Source organism: Harpia harpyja, chromosome 8, assembly GCF_026419915.1.
Source record: "Harpia harpyja isolate bHarHar1 chromosome 8, bHarHar1 primary haplotype, whole genome shotgun sequence".
In the NCBI taxonomy this organism is placed as follows: Eukaryota; Metazoa; Chordata; class Aves; order Accipitriformes; family Accipitridae; genus Harpia; species Harpia harpyja.
In genome coordinates, this window is record NC_068947.1 from 31,842,130 (window position 1) to 31,859,263 (window position 17,134).

A 17,134-nucleotide genomic window follows, 5' to 3' on the forward strand; every position below is an offset into this window, starting at 1 on the left:
TAATTTAAACAAAAACAAAGGTGTGCCACAGAATAAAATGAGATTTTTTTAAATACTTCCTTGAATCTAGATGATGCAATTCCCTATCTCATTCAAAAATAATTATTAAACACATGAAAAAAATTACTAATGCATAAAAACCATATCCAGTTGGCAGATGACAAATACATTATTTATTGCTTCAAGTTATTGATGAGCTTTCATACCACCTCGTCATTCTGTTTTGCTCTGTCACTCATGAGCTATAAGACCATCAGTAACTCATAATAAATAATATATCCATAGCCAGTCCTTTGGGTAGCTACCCTTATTTACCTAGATATATGTACACAAATATGCACTTTCTCACCAAAAGTAATGGTCAGCACATTAAACAATGCTCATTTGCAAAGGTTTCAAACTTACAGGCAGAGAATGAAAAAAAGGGATTGAGGATATCACAATTTTTTTTGGCTATGTATTTTTTTTCATGCTAAGAATGCGTTGCTAGAATAATATGCAAATATAGAAGGTTATAATGGATCTGTTCAAATCATATTTACAATAATTCAAAATCATAATGAAAACCTATTTTAACAGATTTAATATAAACAAAGGGGACAAAATTAATACAGAGGTTGGTATGACTATTGAGCCAATGAGCTGTACACTTCTGTTTATGGATAATATTTGTAAAGGTTAAAATGGAAAGTAAATTCAAGATGTAAGTTAGTCTTATAAAAATTACAATTACACACATTATTGGACTGAACGGATGTCAGTACTAAGAATAGATGGATTCCGATACAATAGCATCATTTATAATAAGGAAATCTCTAATATCTTTTCATCCTATAACACAAATATTCCTGAATATTTGCACTGAAATGCTGATGCAGTGATCACTGATGAAAATGCCCTTTGTTTTGACCTGCGTGATATTTCAAAGTTATATACAATGCAGTTACTAAACCTTTTTTCAACTAGTGAAGTAAGAATTGGGCTGGTTCATGTCAAATATACAATAGTATTCAAAATGGTTAACCTGTTAACTTGAGTTCCAATTTGCATTTTCAAAAAGCAGCTGGAAGGGACCTTTTCTATATGCTTTGTCTTTGGGGAAAAAAATTGCTGGGGCCAGGTGCTAGAGCCTCCAACTCTATATGCTATGTGCTGGATTACACATTTTTCTATTATTCTATCCACCTTGTTTTTTAATTTATTATGCACAATCAGCATTTCTAAATGACTGAGAAGAAAACACAGGTATATTAGCTGCATAAACTAGATGACTTGATGAAATGTATAAGCAGGATGAACATGAACCATTGGTGCATTTTTTATTTTAAAAAGGCTAATATGATTGTACAACAATGCAAACCAAATATTTCCATAGGGAGATGCAATATTAACTCTATTGTGTAAGATTCTGACAACAATTTATGTAGAATACTATAGGCATACTTTGTGTAGTTCCAATCATGTACAGTCAAGGAAGATAGATTCAAACTGGAATAGAAAGAAAGAAGGGTGCCTAGGTTAATATGAGGACTAAAAGGGCTTCATTTGTTCACTTTAGAGAAAAAACTACTGTTCATGTAAGTCGAGATGTATATTTTGCAAATGTGCCTCTGCGTGTGTTATGGGAAGAGAGGGAAAAACATTCAAAAGAAAAGCTATTTACACTGAAAGACAGTGTAGTCTTTTGCACACAAACAAAGAGGAGGAAAACATGGCCAGGAATAATCTTGCACAGAAAATGAGTAGATTTCCAGAGGAGTGAAGTTTTTAAGCAAATTTCTAGTAGAAGTAATAGGCAGCACAAGGAGCCTAACTGAAAAGGGAATTCAGTGAATCTGTGAATGTCATTAGATAACACAAGGCAGGCTATGGCTGCCCTTGACAACCCCAGGAACCTTTCCTGTGCTCTTATAGACTACCACATGATTTCTCCTGAATAAAGACTAGCACAATTACATACAGAGCCACAAGGTCTCGGCCCTAAGTGAGCAGAGGAAAAAAGAAATAATTAAAAGAAGTGCCTACTAAAACCAAACCAAACAAACAAACCAACCCCCCCGAACCTCCCAGCTCTCAGCTGCTTTCTCAGAGCCCAGCACTGGAGCCATATGGTTAGCATCTTATCTTAGCAAGGCACAAAGAGCGACGGTACCAATTTATTCTTTTTGCATAGCACCTTTCGCCACAACTGAGAGGTGAGAGGCTGCTCACCAAGAAGTAACAAACACATATGGCTTTTACATATCAAAAGAGGTGCTTGTGGAAATGACAGTGACTCACATCAACTGAAATCAATAGGTATAGTAGCTGAATACAGAGAAATAAAGAGCTGCCATGCCAAAAATCCTCAGTGCTTCCCACTGACTTCAAAGACTTGCGTTAGGAGAAGGTCCAAATTAATTTCGTATGTGTTATTAAAGTTTTCCATCATCCAAGGCAGAGAGATGCCGAGGCCCCAGGGCTGCAGTGAGCTCTACGGCAGAGCGTGTGCACAGCCACTCTGAAGCTGGGGAGGATCCAAGCACCTCAATCCAGTCGTACACAATGGAGGTCTTTGCTTGACTGCCATGTAAGGCTCAGAGGCTGTCATATGCTGAAAATCAGAAACCAAACTCTACCTTAGCAGAGTGTAGCAACACAGTCCCCACATATGGGCTCATTTCACACAGTGTGCATAAAGAAACCAATTACAGCAGCAAGCCAGCTAAGTGTCTGGACTTTTTTTCCTAAGAAGAAAATGAGCTAGTTCAATCCCCCACAGAATCTCATTCTCCTCCTTTTAAAATCTGACATCTGCTGTCATGTCCCAAATTTTACACTAGGAAGCAGCAGCCTGGAATTTCTCAAATGTGTAAATTTTTCATATTGCACTGAGACTGCAACATCCTTACCTAACCAACTGGATCTATCTGTCACCTGCCAAGCAGCACTTGCAATCTGTTTACAGTCAACTGCAAGGAGATATATAAACTCCCCCAGATGAGGAAGATGTTGAATTTACACAGACAAGTGACAAATGAGCTCAGAATGAGAATGCATACAAGAATAGCCTACAGTATGCCATTATATCATGACATAAATATATTACAACTACTGCAACCAATGCCCATGGCAAATGTTTCCATGTGTTACCACCACTAGAGTAATTTCTCTCTGTCGCAGGTTTTTCCTTCTTTTCTTTTTTCCTTGAATGAGAGATTCATTCTAAAGTAATAATAAGAATAAAAATGTATCTATTAGAATGAGCAGACCGTACTGAATGGGTTTCAGAACAACAGTCTGATTATTGCAGTTAATGCATCTCATTTCTTGTGGATCAGTGTCCAGATACCAGTGATATGCTCCACCAGAAATATACACATATATACACCCTGTGGTAAGTTATAAGATGAGATAAACTATAATCTCACTATGTCTATCATTACATCTAGACTCCAATTATAATAAATAGAATAACCTACCATAGGCACCTGTAGAGTAATACAAAACAAAGCTTTCAGTATACATGAACGGCAGCCTTTCATAAAAGGAGTGGACTCTGCCTAAGTGTTAGCAAAGGATTCAAGCTTCCTTCTGTCAAGCAGCATTTCCACTTCTTTCAAAGCTTGAAAATCATGCCTCTGCAGAGAAACAAAACAGAAATCCTCTGGGCATAAGTGAAAACCTCCCTAATCCCTGAAAATGAAGCTTACATTGCAGGAGGTGTTGCATAGATCTTGGACTAATCCTCTGGAAGTGAAGGACTAACTTTGAAAACAAGGAAAAAGTGGCATCAACCATCGCAACTTCCCCAATCTCTACAGATTGTTATTGGAGATAAGACTGATCCTTGTTCCAACCTCTGATACATTTAGGAAGCAGCCTTTCTGTTTTAGAAGGGTAAACTGCTGTAGCCAACAAAATCTCCTATCTAAACACACCTAACCCAGGAGTTTCCAAAAGGAGGATCCCACCTTTTCAGGTTGAAGCCCATCCCTGTCATTGACTATTCATACCTCTGCACTGTTTTACTAGGAAGTTACAATTTAGTTGAAGATGGTTGAAAAAGCAACCCACCTTTGTTCAGAACAAATATATAAACCACATTTCTCTCCCAGAGAGAGCTGAACCAGGAGTCACTACCCAAATGCAGGCCAATCAGTACTGGCTGAAATCTAACCAAAGAGTTATGACTGAATTTGTTTGTTTGTTTGTGTGTTTGTTTTAGGATGAATCCAAAACATCACATCAGGGAATGGAAAAAGCAGTGAGAAAATAATTTGTTTCTCAAAAGCACAAGTGGTAAAACCTGGAGAAGTAGAGCTCTAGATTAGATACCCGTATGAAATAGTGAACTGTAACCAAGGATAATGAATCCTAGATTTGATTCCTAAAGAGCTCAGAAGACTAAGACTTTGTCTCTTTTTTTTTCTTATCAAAGGAGAATGCAGCAAGGAATTACCTGACTCCATCAACTGTTTCTATCTCTAATAAATATAATCTACAGGACACCGACTTCAGCTAACCACTTGGTTCAAAAAAGTTAATGTTTTCTTCTCTGTCAGTAGACATGTCATTGATTTTTGATGTCTCATGCAACTGTTTACTAAAGGCAAAGGAATGAGAGACTTGGAATTGTCCCTGAGTATCAGACAAGACACCTTCTCTATGTCAAACATATCACCAGCTGCTCCCTGGTCTTTCTACTCTCATGTTACAGAAGCATAATCAGGGAAGGTGCCTGGGAAGGAGACATGGCACGTTTGGACCAAGTTCTTATTGCGGTTAACCAGAGGACTGGGACTTCATATTGAGCCTTGGTGTTTATTGTCCGCTTACTAAAGATCTGACTGTAGTTCGAGACACACACTGTGCATTATTGTTTATTTGCAGTAAAGGGTGCAGTATTTTCAAATTCTGAAACCCTTATGGACTAAACACTCAAAGAATGCAACAGAATCATCATTTCTGCCACAGAAAAGCTATAAGATAGACAGTAGTTGCCTGAAGTTACTCTAATAAAAAATAGGAATTGCACTAAGGAGAAAGAAGCTTCATTATGCCTTTATGCAATCCAGTGCATGAAGCAATTTTCAGCTTCAAGAATAACATCGTTTACATTTAGCCTTGCATAGCCCAGAAGAGCTGTCCCAGTTGCCAGGCAAAACCAGGGTAATTCAGGCAAGTAACCACCGTGCTATTTTTGATACCCTAGAGTATCGGCTCCAGCCTTGCCTCCAGCTGCCACAGATCCTCCCCAGCCCTACACCACATTCACTACCCTTGTGAAGGTGTCTCAGGTACCTAAGGGCTTCTATCTAAAATGGTCTACATACTTGTGTCTAGGCAGCTGAATCCCACCTATTATGTTTTTGCTGTTTTTATGCTGGGGCAGTAAAAAAGATTATAGTCCATGTTTCTCGACAGCCCTGGGATATGTTCTATGCAAAAAGAACAGTTGCTCCAGCTTAACAGCCCCTCTGTGTAAAAAGCAGCATAAAGAGGTCATATCAGAGCTGAAAATTGGGCCAAAGAGAGTATATTTTCCTCTGGATGCACAGTTATAATTGCTATTATGTTTAGGGAATTGGGCTTGATCACTGAATGGAAAACACTTTGCAATTAAGAGGGTTGAAAGCATAACTAGATTTGAATAATTGATGTTAATTTCCATTTGCAGAGAAGACTATCACAATGCTGAATCCAAATGCCATGCAATCTTCTGGTCCATTCCCTCATTTCTTGTTGCCATAAATTGCAAGGTAATGCTAACTGGAGGGCCTTGTACAGAATTGCTATGTGGATCACATCCCATTATACATCTGAAATCAGGAAGAATCCATGCTTGCATCATTCATGCTCATGAAGCAAGTTCTTTCCTTATTTGGCTATACAATTAACTTGAATGAAACTGAATGTAATGCCTTGAAAACAATACTAAATTAAATGGTAATGCAGTAATCCATCAATTACAACAGGGCAAGTAATGGCTTGAAATAGCTTTGTACAAGAGTTTCTAGTTGGATTAATAATATAATTAATGCTATGTACTCACCATTAAAGTAGGAAATAAAATATTGTTTTAGTTAATCTCTCTTTGTCATTGATGGGGAAGTGCAATGCAACCAAAATGAATATTCATTGTAATGTAGTGCCTAAGTACGCAAGTATCTACCAAAAAACCCCCAACAACCAGAATTTGCCAACTTTTAAAACATAGTTTTTACTGGGATTGCTGTACGTATCAGAAATGGTGAGCACATTTTTAATAACCTTATTTGTCTTAAATGCAATAATAGTCACACTAGCTTTGTACAGGTTAGAGAGAGGGGAAGATTTGAGTGACACTGTGAGCTAGCACCCTCAGTATTCAGTTGGTTCAATTTTTTCAGATACTGCTAGAAACCCAGAAAATGGGAAAAAGATAGATGTAAATTATCTGGCCAGCTGTAGTAAGAAGGAACAGAACAGAATCTATCTTTGGAGAAATGAAGGGAAGCTCGCTCCTCTGCTTTCTGATGTTACACATGCAGATGATCAGTTACTTTAGATTTTCACACTTCCCACTGACATCAAACAAAGCTCAGGAACTGCAGTAATCTGAAGCCACATGCATGTGTTTAGTGTCCCTTGGGTGACACGCATGCAGAGGGATGCACAGTAGGTGCCAACCTTTCTAGTCTCCTCCATTAGACCCTGGATCTGAATTACGCTGATCACCCTCCTGGTTTATCTAATTTACAAAAGCAATCTGTTCCACTGCCGACAGTAGTAAACCAGCCACCAGCTCCATGTTACAAAGCAGAGTAACCCATATTTACTCAGCAGATCCCAAAGACGTGGCTTAACGACCGTTGCTGTCAGCCAAGGATGGGGTGGGAGCAGGAGGAGGCTCAAGAGTGCAGAGGGGGGGCGAGTGCCCTCTCCCACCTGGATCCCGCCGCAGGGACATGCCCATAGGCCTGCAGGGAGGGAAGGGAGGCTTCTTCTCCCTTGCCCCATCTCTCTTGCATTTTGCGCTGCTGTGCAAAGCTGCTGCCTGATGGCCAAAGCGGAGGGTGCAGGGCTGCTCTCCAAGTGCTGCCGAGGGGGCACAGGGGTGGGGGCCAAAGCCAGAGGGAGAACAGCTGAGCCCACCCCATGTCCCACTGCTAAAACCATCCTGCTCAAGTGATTGACAGATGGCAGAAATCCTAACATTCACAGGGGAAAGCCATGCTGAAGCGTGTGATGTGCATGGGCATGCTGGGACTTTAAAGCCTTGCAGCCCACTCCTTTGAATACCTTTAGATCAGACAGCTCTGCACACAAGGCTGTATTCCAACAGTTGTTTAACACTTCCTACGGACCTAAAACGTAGCTATAAAAAGGAATCCAAAGCTCTGATTTCATGCTTTTTATGGAAAATTTACCCAAAGAAACTAGTTAGCATATGATGTGAGCTAAGGGCTCAAAGATTTAAATACTGTATCTATAAATAGAAGTAGGAACAAATATACACACAGACACATTACAATTCACCGTGGTATGTTTACAGTGGCCTTTGAAGCAGATATGAAAAAATCTCCATCGCAATAGGGATTGCTCAGAGGCTCCCCAGGAGAAATTACTTGCTCCTATACGACTTTGGACTGATGAACTGGAAAGCAAAGACAGTGATACCAACTCTTCTCTCTTTCACCTTTCCCTCACCCAGGTTTTGTCTTGCCCAGTAGCTGAACAGACACAGTTGTTTCTGAGCTCTGGAAAAGCAAGGGAATGGCAGTTCTGCTTTGCTTCCTAATGCTTTCCTCTGACTCCAGCAAAACACCCTGTGGGCAAGGTATATTCAAATAGTTGGTTAGCACATGCTATAGAGGTCACTCACAGAGTAAAAAGCTATCTTGTATTATTTACAAGAAGTATTAGATAACATTTTGGCCACAGAGACACAAAGAAGCATCATGAGATCATTAAAGCTCTAAAGTGCATGTAAAGAAGGGTGTCTTTTTAAGAGATTATCAAAGGATCCCACATGTGTATCAAGTCGAGCCCAATGGAAGCAAAAAGATATATGCCTGTTTGTTAACCTTAATGGGAACTGCAGAGTAAGTAGAAAGGCATTCCATCCGACTGTCTCTGAAAACAAGAGAATGTGTATTTCAGTAATGCTGAGATTTTAACTTGTGATTGAAGGGAATCTATGCATTTCAGATAAGCAGCATAGCCCATTAGACATTATGCCTAATAATTTGCAAATGTTTAACATATCCACACAGATAGATTTTTTTTGTTGTTTGCTATTTGGGGGCGGGTAGTGGTGGTGGTAAGGAAAATCAGCTTTTCTTACTGTTTATGGGAAATGGAAGAAAACAACACAAGATATCATAAAACCCAAGGGGTGAGTTGGAAAAAAGGTTAAAATAACTGTATGGGACAGAGTCTCCGCTGACCTTGTGCATTCTGTCCTTTAAATGTAAACGCTGCCTTTGAAACCAACAGTATTTGTATTTCATTAGTGTCTGTGGAAGAACAATAAAAATTCAGAAGGTGTAAAAACCAGGCCTCTGCAAGATAGGTTGAATAAGCTAAAATTAAGAGCATATCCTACCCAGTTAAGGGTTTCTTTTGTGTTATAGTCATGCATAAGTATTTTCAAATATTGAAGGAGATGATTATGGATATTTGTGGCTATACTGTGCCTTCCAAGAAAAGGAAGAAGTGCACAAGAAACGTGGGTTTGGGGGGAAGGAGCACAGAAAAGGGAGTGTAATGAAAGCAAAGGTGGGTGGTGAGTGGAGGGGAAAAAAAAGATCAAGAGGGAGAGAAAAAATAGTTTTGAAGTCATTTGGGTTTGAGATAGGGTGAGGGAATTGCTTAGGGTTTTTTGGGTTTTTTTATTGTTTGACTGTACAACTCTCCTAGATGTCTTAATGTCTGGAACAGATTTGAGTTATTAAGGAGTGAATAGCTAGCAAAACCCCCCTCATTAGATTATGAATGGATATGTTTTAACACCCCTTAGCAGGAAAATACTAGTTCAAAGAGAAATCTGTTCAAGTGTAGAACAGTTTCCTCTTCAGAAAACACAGATCCTCTGCATTGCTTGGGATCTGTGGATAGTGGGATCAGAGATGTGAAGCTGGGAACAATCCCATGTGATCACCTCCTCCTATAATTTATTGACTGCTGTCATGGCATGTGGTACTGTGCAAACACTGCCCTAGGGTGTTTATCCTCTAAATCAGACACAGATAATAGAAGTCAGACGCAAAATACCAGGGGAGAGTCCAAACCAGATGGAGATAATCCATTTTACATCAGATGTGGATGTGACTTTCTCTTGGGCTGATTACTTCTAGTTAGAAGAGTGCTTTGCTCAAGGATTTAGTGGAAGAGTGGCCGTCAGCCCTACCAAGACAAAGAGCTCCCTTGCAGGAGGTGCAGAGTGAGTGCAACAACTGTAAATTAAGAGCAGGGAGAACCGTTCAGGGACACCCTATGACTAAAGACAGTTTAGCTGAGATCTGGATGCAGCATAGCCACATCATGTAGTGCCACCCTTGAGTAATTACTACATTACAAAGTGGCTGTTCTGCGTCTGCAGAACACAGAAACCATGCCACGCTGACCTGCTGTGTTGTTCAGAGCCAGCTTTTATTTCTGTGCCTGGTCTTACATTGCACGGGCTATATTTTACTCAGATGGAAGAAGAAAACTGAGTTATACTAGTGCAGTCTTTTACCTACTTCAGCTATTTAGACTGCAAGCTCTTCATGGGTCTGACCATGTTTATGTATAGGAGAAGGATGTCACAATCTGACATGTGCTGAATAATTCGAGACCATAAATTTTGGCAAACTGGCTAACACACCTTTAAAATCATCATAATAAATATCCCCAAAACAGAGCCATCAGGATCCTGAGGTCCAACAGCTGCATTTCCCAATGCACCAAAAGTCTTCGCCAAGATGGTAACACATTAAAATGAACTCCTGGATGATGACTAAAGGACAGAAAGCCCCAGTGACTCACATGAGAGTATTTCCCCACAAAGCAACCACTCTATCAGTGTTCTCTCAGCCCTGATCTCAAGAGAAATGTGCAAAACATTTCCAGATGTGAGCTTAGGAACTAGAGTTTGTAAACCTACTGAATACCAAAAATTTCATAGCCCATACAGTTATTAATTTAAAAACTTTCTCTGTCTCATGCTTACTTGCACTCCTACTAATATCTTCAAGTTCTGGAAAGTATGAACTATCCTGTTGTTTTCCTCCACCTTATCATCCCTCAGTAACATCCCCTCTATTTCCAACAGACCTAATACTTTTTGACTCATGGTCTAACAGGTTCAGCTAATTAAACTCAGCTTATGTTTGAAGCTTGCTGTTTCTATTTCAAACCTGAAAGGTGTGCAAAGAAGTTTATCTCCTCTGCTAACTGTACTAGAATTTTTAGTAAAAGATGTTATCTATCTTTGCCTAAAAATTTATTGGACAGAAAACTGAGCTCCTGAGGAATTTCTAGACGGAAACTTAAAATTTACCAGTTTTTTCCATATATACCTTCATGAAAAGCAAAATAAATACTATTTCAAATATTTCCATTATGTAAATATTTCCCGTTACTGAACGGAGACAATACTTTAGGCTGTATTTAGCACATGAAGGAATCTCAACTCCAGTACCATAAGATCTCATCCTCTCTGATCAACTCAGCTTTTTTGCCAAACCACTTCTTTTCTGGTGTACAGTGGTCACCCTTTATATTCAAGTGCATAGTGACCCCCCAATAGGACTCACACCTAGCCATTATGCACTAAAGGAGAAGTCACCAAAATAAAATGTTTTTATTTGCTTCAATAATTACTGAAAACTGGATTCTTTGAATCTTCATTCACATTTGGTCTATTTTGCTCTGCAGTTAGTTTCGCTGGGATGAATGGGACACTTGAAATCTAATGCATGCCTCAGTGAGGGTAAGTGTAGTGGAATCAGGCCATAACAATGGATAAAGTAAATACATTCTTTTGTTGCCATCCATCCTGTTCTTAAAAGCCTTATTTAAAATAGCCATCAGACAAAGAAGATGATGAAAAGACACAAAATGAGGCCATGAATAACAACATAATTCAGATTAAGAATTCTAACCCAAATGGCCTTCAGAATTAATAGGCCATTGAAGGAAAAAGAATACCGTCAATAAAAACAACTATTTGTGTGAAATCCTCCCTTTATACCTTTAATTTTGGCAGAGCTTTTCCTCCTGAGCTGCTGTTTTGCATGTATTTATGTGCTTCAGTCCTCATCCAGAAGGAAAGAGAAACTATCTGTTGTACATACTGACATATAAAAAATGAGTAAGAAATATCACTGCAGTTACAGGACACCAAAACTCAGCTATTACAACTGCATGATGCAATTTGATTAGTTGCATAACAATACCTAGATTATCACAAGATTTGGAAATTACTGACTGATTTATTTTGGAAGTCACTGGTAGCAACAGTGGGTGTATGTTACACATGAAGAAAGCGTTCAGGTATTTGTAAACTATAATATTAAAATTTGTACGTATATATAAAAGTCATTTTAATGCAATTTTTTTTCCTTTGTTATACAGAGTAATTATAAAGTTTGTAAAATGATGCCATAAGACTTTAGAAGATTGAGTGAGTCACACTTTGTTGCAGGGTAGCAAAGATTCACTCTCTGTGGTGACATTTTCCTGAAAAAATCTCTCCCCAGCTCCTCTCAACTATATAATGATTGACACTGCCCACTCCAAAGACTCCTGAGCAACTGGCTACAAAAATATCTTTTCTAACGATTTGTTATGTTTCATCCCCCCAGTGTCTTATTCTTTATCTTCCTGAAAAACTGCTCAACCCATAAAAGTCTGTACAGCCTCACTGCTAACAGGATTTTGTTCAAGTTGCACTGGCTCTTACCTCAGGTATGAGTGATATTATTTCTGGTAACAGCTATGACTTTCCCGACATACTTGAATTTCCTTAAAAATTTTAAAAGTTTTCTAGTTAATGCAGGCAAAAGAGACTAAGTATAAAAATCAATTACAAATAAATGAGACTTACTCAGTATAAAGAAAAGTGAGTTGTGTTTTGGGTTTTTTCCCCACTGTGTTGTGCTCTGTTTAAAAGCACATGAATGTCTGAATATCTGAAAAACCATTTCACAACCAGGAAAAAGTAAAGGGGAACAAGAAACCAGACTGAATCTGGAACAAAACTGGAGTTTTGTCCAAAGGAGAGGCCCAACTTGACAAAGAAGGAAGTTGTTCTGACTGAATCAACCAGGAGCAGTTGATAGAAAGTGCTCAGAAATCAAATAAGTCATTATCCAAAATGCTACAAGAAGAGACATCTCATAAAAAAAATCTCATATGCTGTGCAAAGCTGGAGTCTGCAGAAGATTGCACATGCTGCTGCAAAAGCAACGTGCCAAGGCAATATCCCATCCTTAGTGAGAAGAAAGAGCTGCATTAATTTTTTCAACAGAGCAAGAAATTGTTAAATGTACCAAGGACAGAGTTCATGACCATTAAGGTATGGGGGCTTAACCCACATACTTCTGTGAGTTAAGAACCTGGCAGTCCTTGGTCCACTAGAATTTGCAAGGTGCAATAAAGCCATTGGAGAAGTCATTGAAAAGGCATAGAAAACATCTCAACAAATGTTTAAAGGGATGTGAAGAACTACAAGTGCTAAAGTCAATGAAGCTTCAAGAAACAGAAAGAAAAGACAAGGATCAAGAGACTCAGTACCCTCCATGATCACTAAATTTATTCTTTTTTAAATAAAATAGAAAATATATATAAATATAAAACTTGTTCACTACATACAATGATAAATAGCCAAGGACAGATAACTGATATTGATTTTTCTCCTGACACCTTGAGTGTCAGGAATGTCCTAGGTAGCACAAAGGATGAGACCATGAAGTATGTAATGAATTCTCCTGAAGAGGGTAAGTTGGATGATTGCAAGGCATTGGAAATAAAGAAGTCTAAAAGAAAATCTAAATTCTATTAGGGACTGAAACAAGAGAAAACAATAAAAAGAAGACTACAGGGTTCTATATTCATCTCACCTATACAAAAGATATTTTACAGCAAAAACTGAACCGTGAATGGAGCTCTTTTGTTAGAAAAAATTAGCAGGTAGTCATTGACATTTTTATATTTGGTTGTAATGAAGTATGTCCTTGTCTTAGACTACTTAGACTCACTTCCTTCAGATAGCCTTAATAGATAATACTTCAGTTCGACAGTTACTTTTGCTACCCACTATCCCTAAAATAGAGGGTATGACTATGTAATTTTTGGAAAATTATATGTTTTGACATAATCTGCTGAAAATCTAAATAGGAAACATGGAAAAACACTCTAAAGCCAGACCTTTTTCCATATTTAGCAGTTGTAGATTACAGTTTGGGACTGGTGAAATATAGGTTGCGAGCTGATAACATCTGGTTTGACAGAAATCAGAAAATAAGAATGTTTGCACTTATGTGAGAGGCTTCCAGATGTACAACACAAAACACTCGCTGTGATTTGGAGGTGAGGAAACTTCCATTAACTCTCAAAAAAGACAGTGAGTAGTCCTAAGGTCACGGACAGCAGCAGCACCCAGGAATTAGTGCCAGAGGACCACAGATTGCTGTTCCAGTCTCACAAGCACACTTGGGAAAAGCAAATATCCCTTTCCACAGTGGCAGATAGTGGGCGAGACCAGAGGTGATGTTCCTGCCGTTCTGTCAGACACAACAGACTGACACTGCTCAGCCTCGGGGCTTGGAGAGACCAGAAAAATAGCACTGCTGGAGTCCATGGAGAAATATGTACGTCTCTGAAGCAACACATGGCGCTTCAGAGGCTACAAGAACGTTATTGGTTTATAGTGGGGAATGCGTCTGTGAAATCTCACCATCCTTTTTGTTGTTACTAGTTCATATCACTATGTTTGGCTGCAGAAAGCAGGTGTGGGAAGCCGTACCTATAGAATGTTGCTGCCGGAGAGCTGAATCGCTGGAGCTGTTGAGCTGTTGGGAGTGTTACATTACACAGCAGCAAACAGCCAGACTCTGCATAAAGCAAAAAACCATCCAACCCCCTGATTCGGAGGGACTATTGGCCAGATGTGCCATTAGCAAAAGGGGGGGCAGCTCCAGAGCCAGCTTAGCTCATCCAAAGCATGTTGCTCCCATGAGGGGAAGGGCCCGTCCCGCTCTCACTCTTCTCCTTCACCAGAGACCCACCCAGCTTTTTGCAGGGTTTGCTCACCATCCCTTAGCCCCTTAAGAAAGACACACAGGGCATCTGAGGAAACCACAGGGTTAATTCCCCAGACAAGGTAAGGAGCAGGAGCCCAGGGCCAGGATTACCAGAGGGAATAGGAAAGGTGGGAATGGGACCCCCACCCCCTTTCAGTACCGACGAACTATTAATTTGCCTCAGCCATGTCTTGTGGAACAACAGCCTGCAATCAATCTCTGCTCAGCGTTAACTGCCGCAGCAGAGCGTTTCTGACAGACTAAATGCACACAATGAATGGCGAGGAGAGATGGCAAGCGGTTTTGCTGTGCCATTCTCCAACCTTCAAGTTCTGGATATTGAAAAAAAAAAATGTGTTGCTGTACCCTACTTTTGGAAAAAGGTCTCACATTCCTCTGACCAATGCAAATCTACAAAATATTGACATTTTTCACTGGAATAGAAGCAGCAAATACTAATTATTAACCAGCTACTAAGTATGGTTATCAGCTGAATCATATACATTCAGCAGAGGAATTGCTGCATCTGTTATGTGGGAGGCAGACATTGTACTGTAACGGGAATGAACTGAGTGTCAAGTAATGCGGTATTCTTGTTACAGCTTCAGAACAGATGTCATTTTGTCATAGCTGCTGACATAATTTTGAAGATAAGAAGATTTGGAGATTTAGTCCATGATGTTTTAAAGCTAAACACAGACAGGATTAAAGCTTTAAATTTAAACATTAGCTAGATATGGCCTTACAACACAGGGTTATATCAAACATATCCTAAAAAAACATTTAGAAAAAAACACCATACAGTTTTTAATTTATTGTAATTGCGGTACTAATGCTACTTCAATTATTATTTTACCATCTCATATATTATTAACCACTATTTTCACAGAATGATGTAGCCAGAAAACCCGACCCAAGATTGCTGTTCTGGAAAAAAAAAGTAGAACTAATGAGGCTTAGTTTCCTTGGATTAAGTTTTATCGACTTTCACGTCTAGGATGATGTAAACTCCAATGCAAGCTTTTCTCTGTGAATGGGACTGCTTAAATGAACATCTCCTGTGTGGATTCTCTGCTGTCTAGTACTGTATGAGCTCATGCTGTTGTATTGTTTTTTCAATCAAGGATATTACAGAGTTTCTCTTCTCCACCCAGCCTTGTACTTTCAAATAGCTCTGCAGCATTAATAATTTTCAAAATTATTAACACAGTTGAGTTTTGACTGGGTTAGCCCAACAGGTTTGAGTCTATTTGGTGTGAGGAAAGAGACACTGGCCCATATCTGAAGACAATGATCACTTAGCCTTTTTTGAACAGATGACTTTTAGTGCGTTTATATTTTAAAAGAGAAATACTACATAACAATTAAAGATGTGGTAGGAATTTCTTTGGCAGTCTCCAAGTTAATCTGAAGCTAACCAGCTTGGGTATGGGTATGGGTAGAGACAAAGTGTGGAGTTAAGTGCACAGACCAGGTAAACTAAAGGAAGGGTAGCCCATACTGCTCTCTGGTCTACTATACCTAACAAACTGACAGTCAAACTAGTTCAGGCTAGTTCAAAGGCTAGATACACATTTATATGCAGGTAAGCTAAACTCACATTTTTCACCACAACACAGTCTGTACACATAAGGCTATATCTCATTGTAGTCCCGATGTATATCAGTATAAATGTAAGACAAATCATTTCAATAAAAGGAAATAATACTCACTTCAGAGAAATTAGTCCAACTCAGACCCACTCTTCTTGAATTCTTTACCCTAAGAACATCCTAGACATGATCCTATTCCAGAACTTCACTTACTTTTGACTTTCTTATGAAAACAGATCTTGCTCCAATTGTTGTAGTTGTCAATGCCTTTTCTCTATTTTTTTTTTTTTTGTGAAATATTAAGGGTAGATTTTTTTAAGGTCTGAAAGGCATTTCCTTTTGGGGGCTTCTAGGGACTGGGGTGAAGAGGACAACATGCGACTCCTGTGAAGTGCAAGGTGAAAGAAGCAGTTATGTTGTCCTACAGATCTGTTAATTCCTACAGGTGACTATCACCCTTCCCGAGTTCAATACACAAGTAAAGGCTTGTGTGCTGAATCTTAATTCATGTACTTGTTTCTCTCTATCGATTTCCTGCTATTGAATTTTCAGAAACACATGAATTAGAGAACCCTGTAGCTGTCATTTTATACTCAGTCAGATAAATGATTAAAGACCAAACCATGACACAGTGAAATCCTCATAATCTTAAAATGGTTTTGGCCCTCATTTGATTTTTAGGTTTTATTTGTACTACTTTGGTCAGAGAAGTTCTTTTCAGGAAAACAGATAAAGGGCTGGAAAACAGAGCTCTACAGTCTTATTACCCTGCTTAGGATATGAAAACTTTTTACCAGCACAAAAAGCACAAATCAGTGTCTCCAGCCCTAAAATCAAAATGTTGCACGGGGGTCATCAGTCTCCTGTGTTACAGCTCTAGCAGGAGAAGCATCAGCTTTATTTGCTGCTGGTAGCTCCCTGGGAGGGTTACCTCGTGTTTGGCCGAAAGGCAGGCTGTGGTTTGTGGTACTCTGGCTCCTGGATGGATCCTTACCTGTGTGTGCACGTGGCATCTGTGCCACTGCGAGGATTTCTGTCTCCTCAAATTGGGCTGGCAGGGAGCAGAAAGGAGGAACATCACCTGCAGGGACCTCGCTGTGGGATGGAGACTCAGAAGTATTCAAGAAGAAGCAACAGCAGGTACACATCCAGACCTTGAAAAGACAGAAAAGAATCTGCCCCTAGGGACCCAGATGTTAATGTGTGGAGGTTTTCTGTACTTAAGAAATCTAGACAACATTTCTGGACTGAGAGCAAAGACAACCCTCTTCGCAAGAGCACAATGGGCGG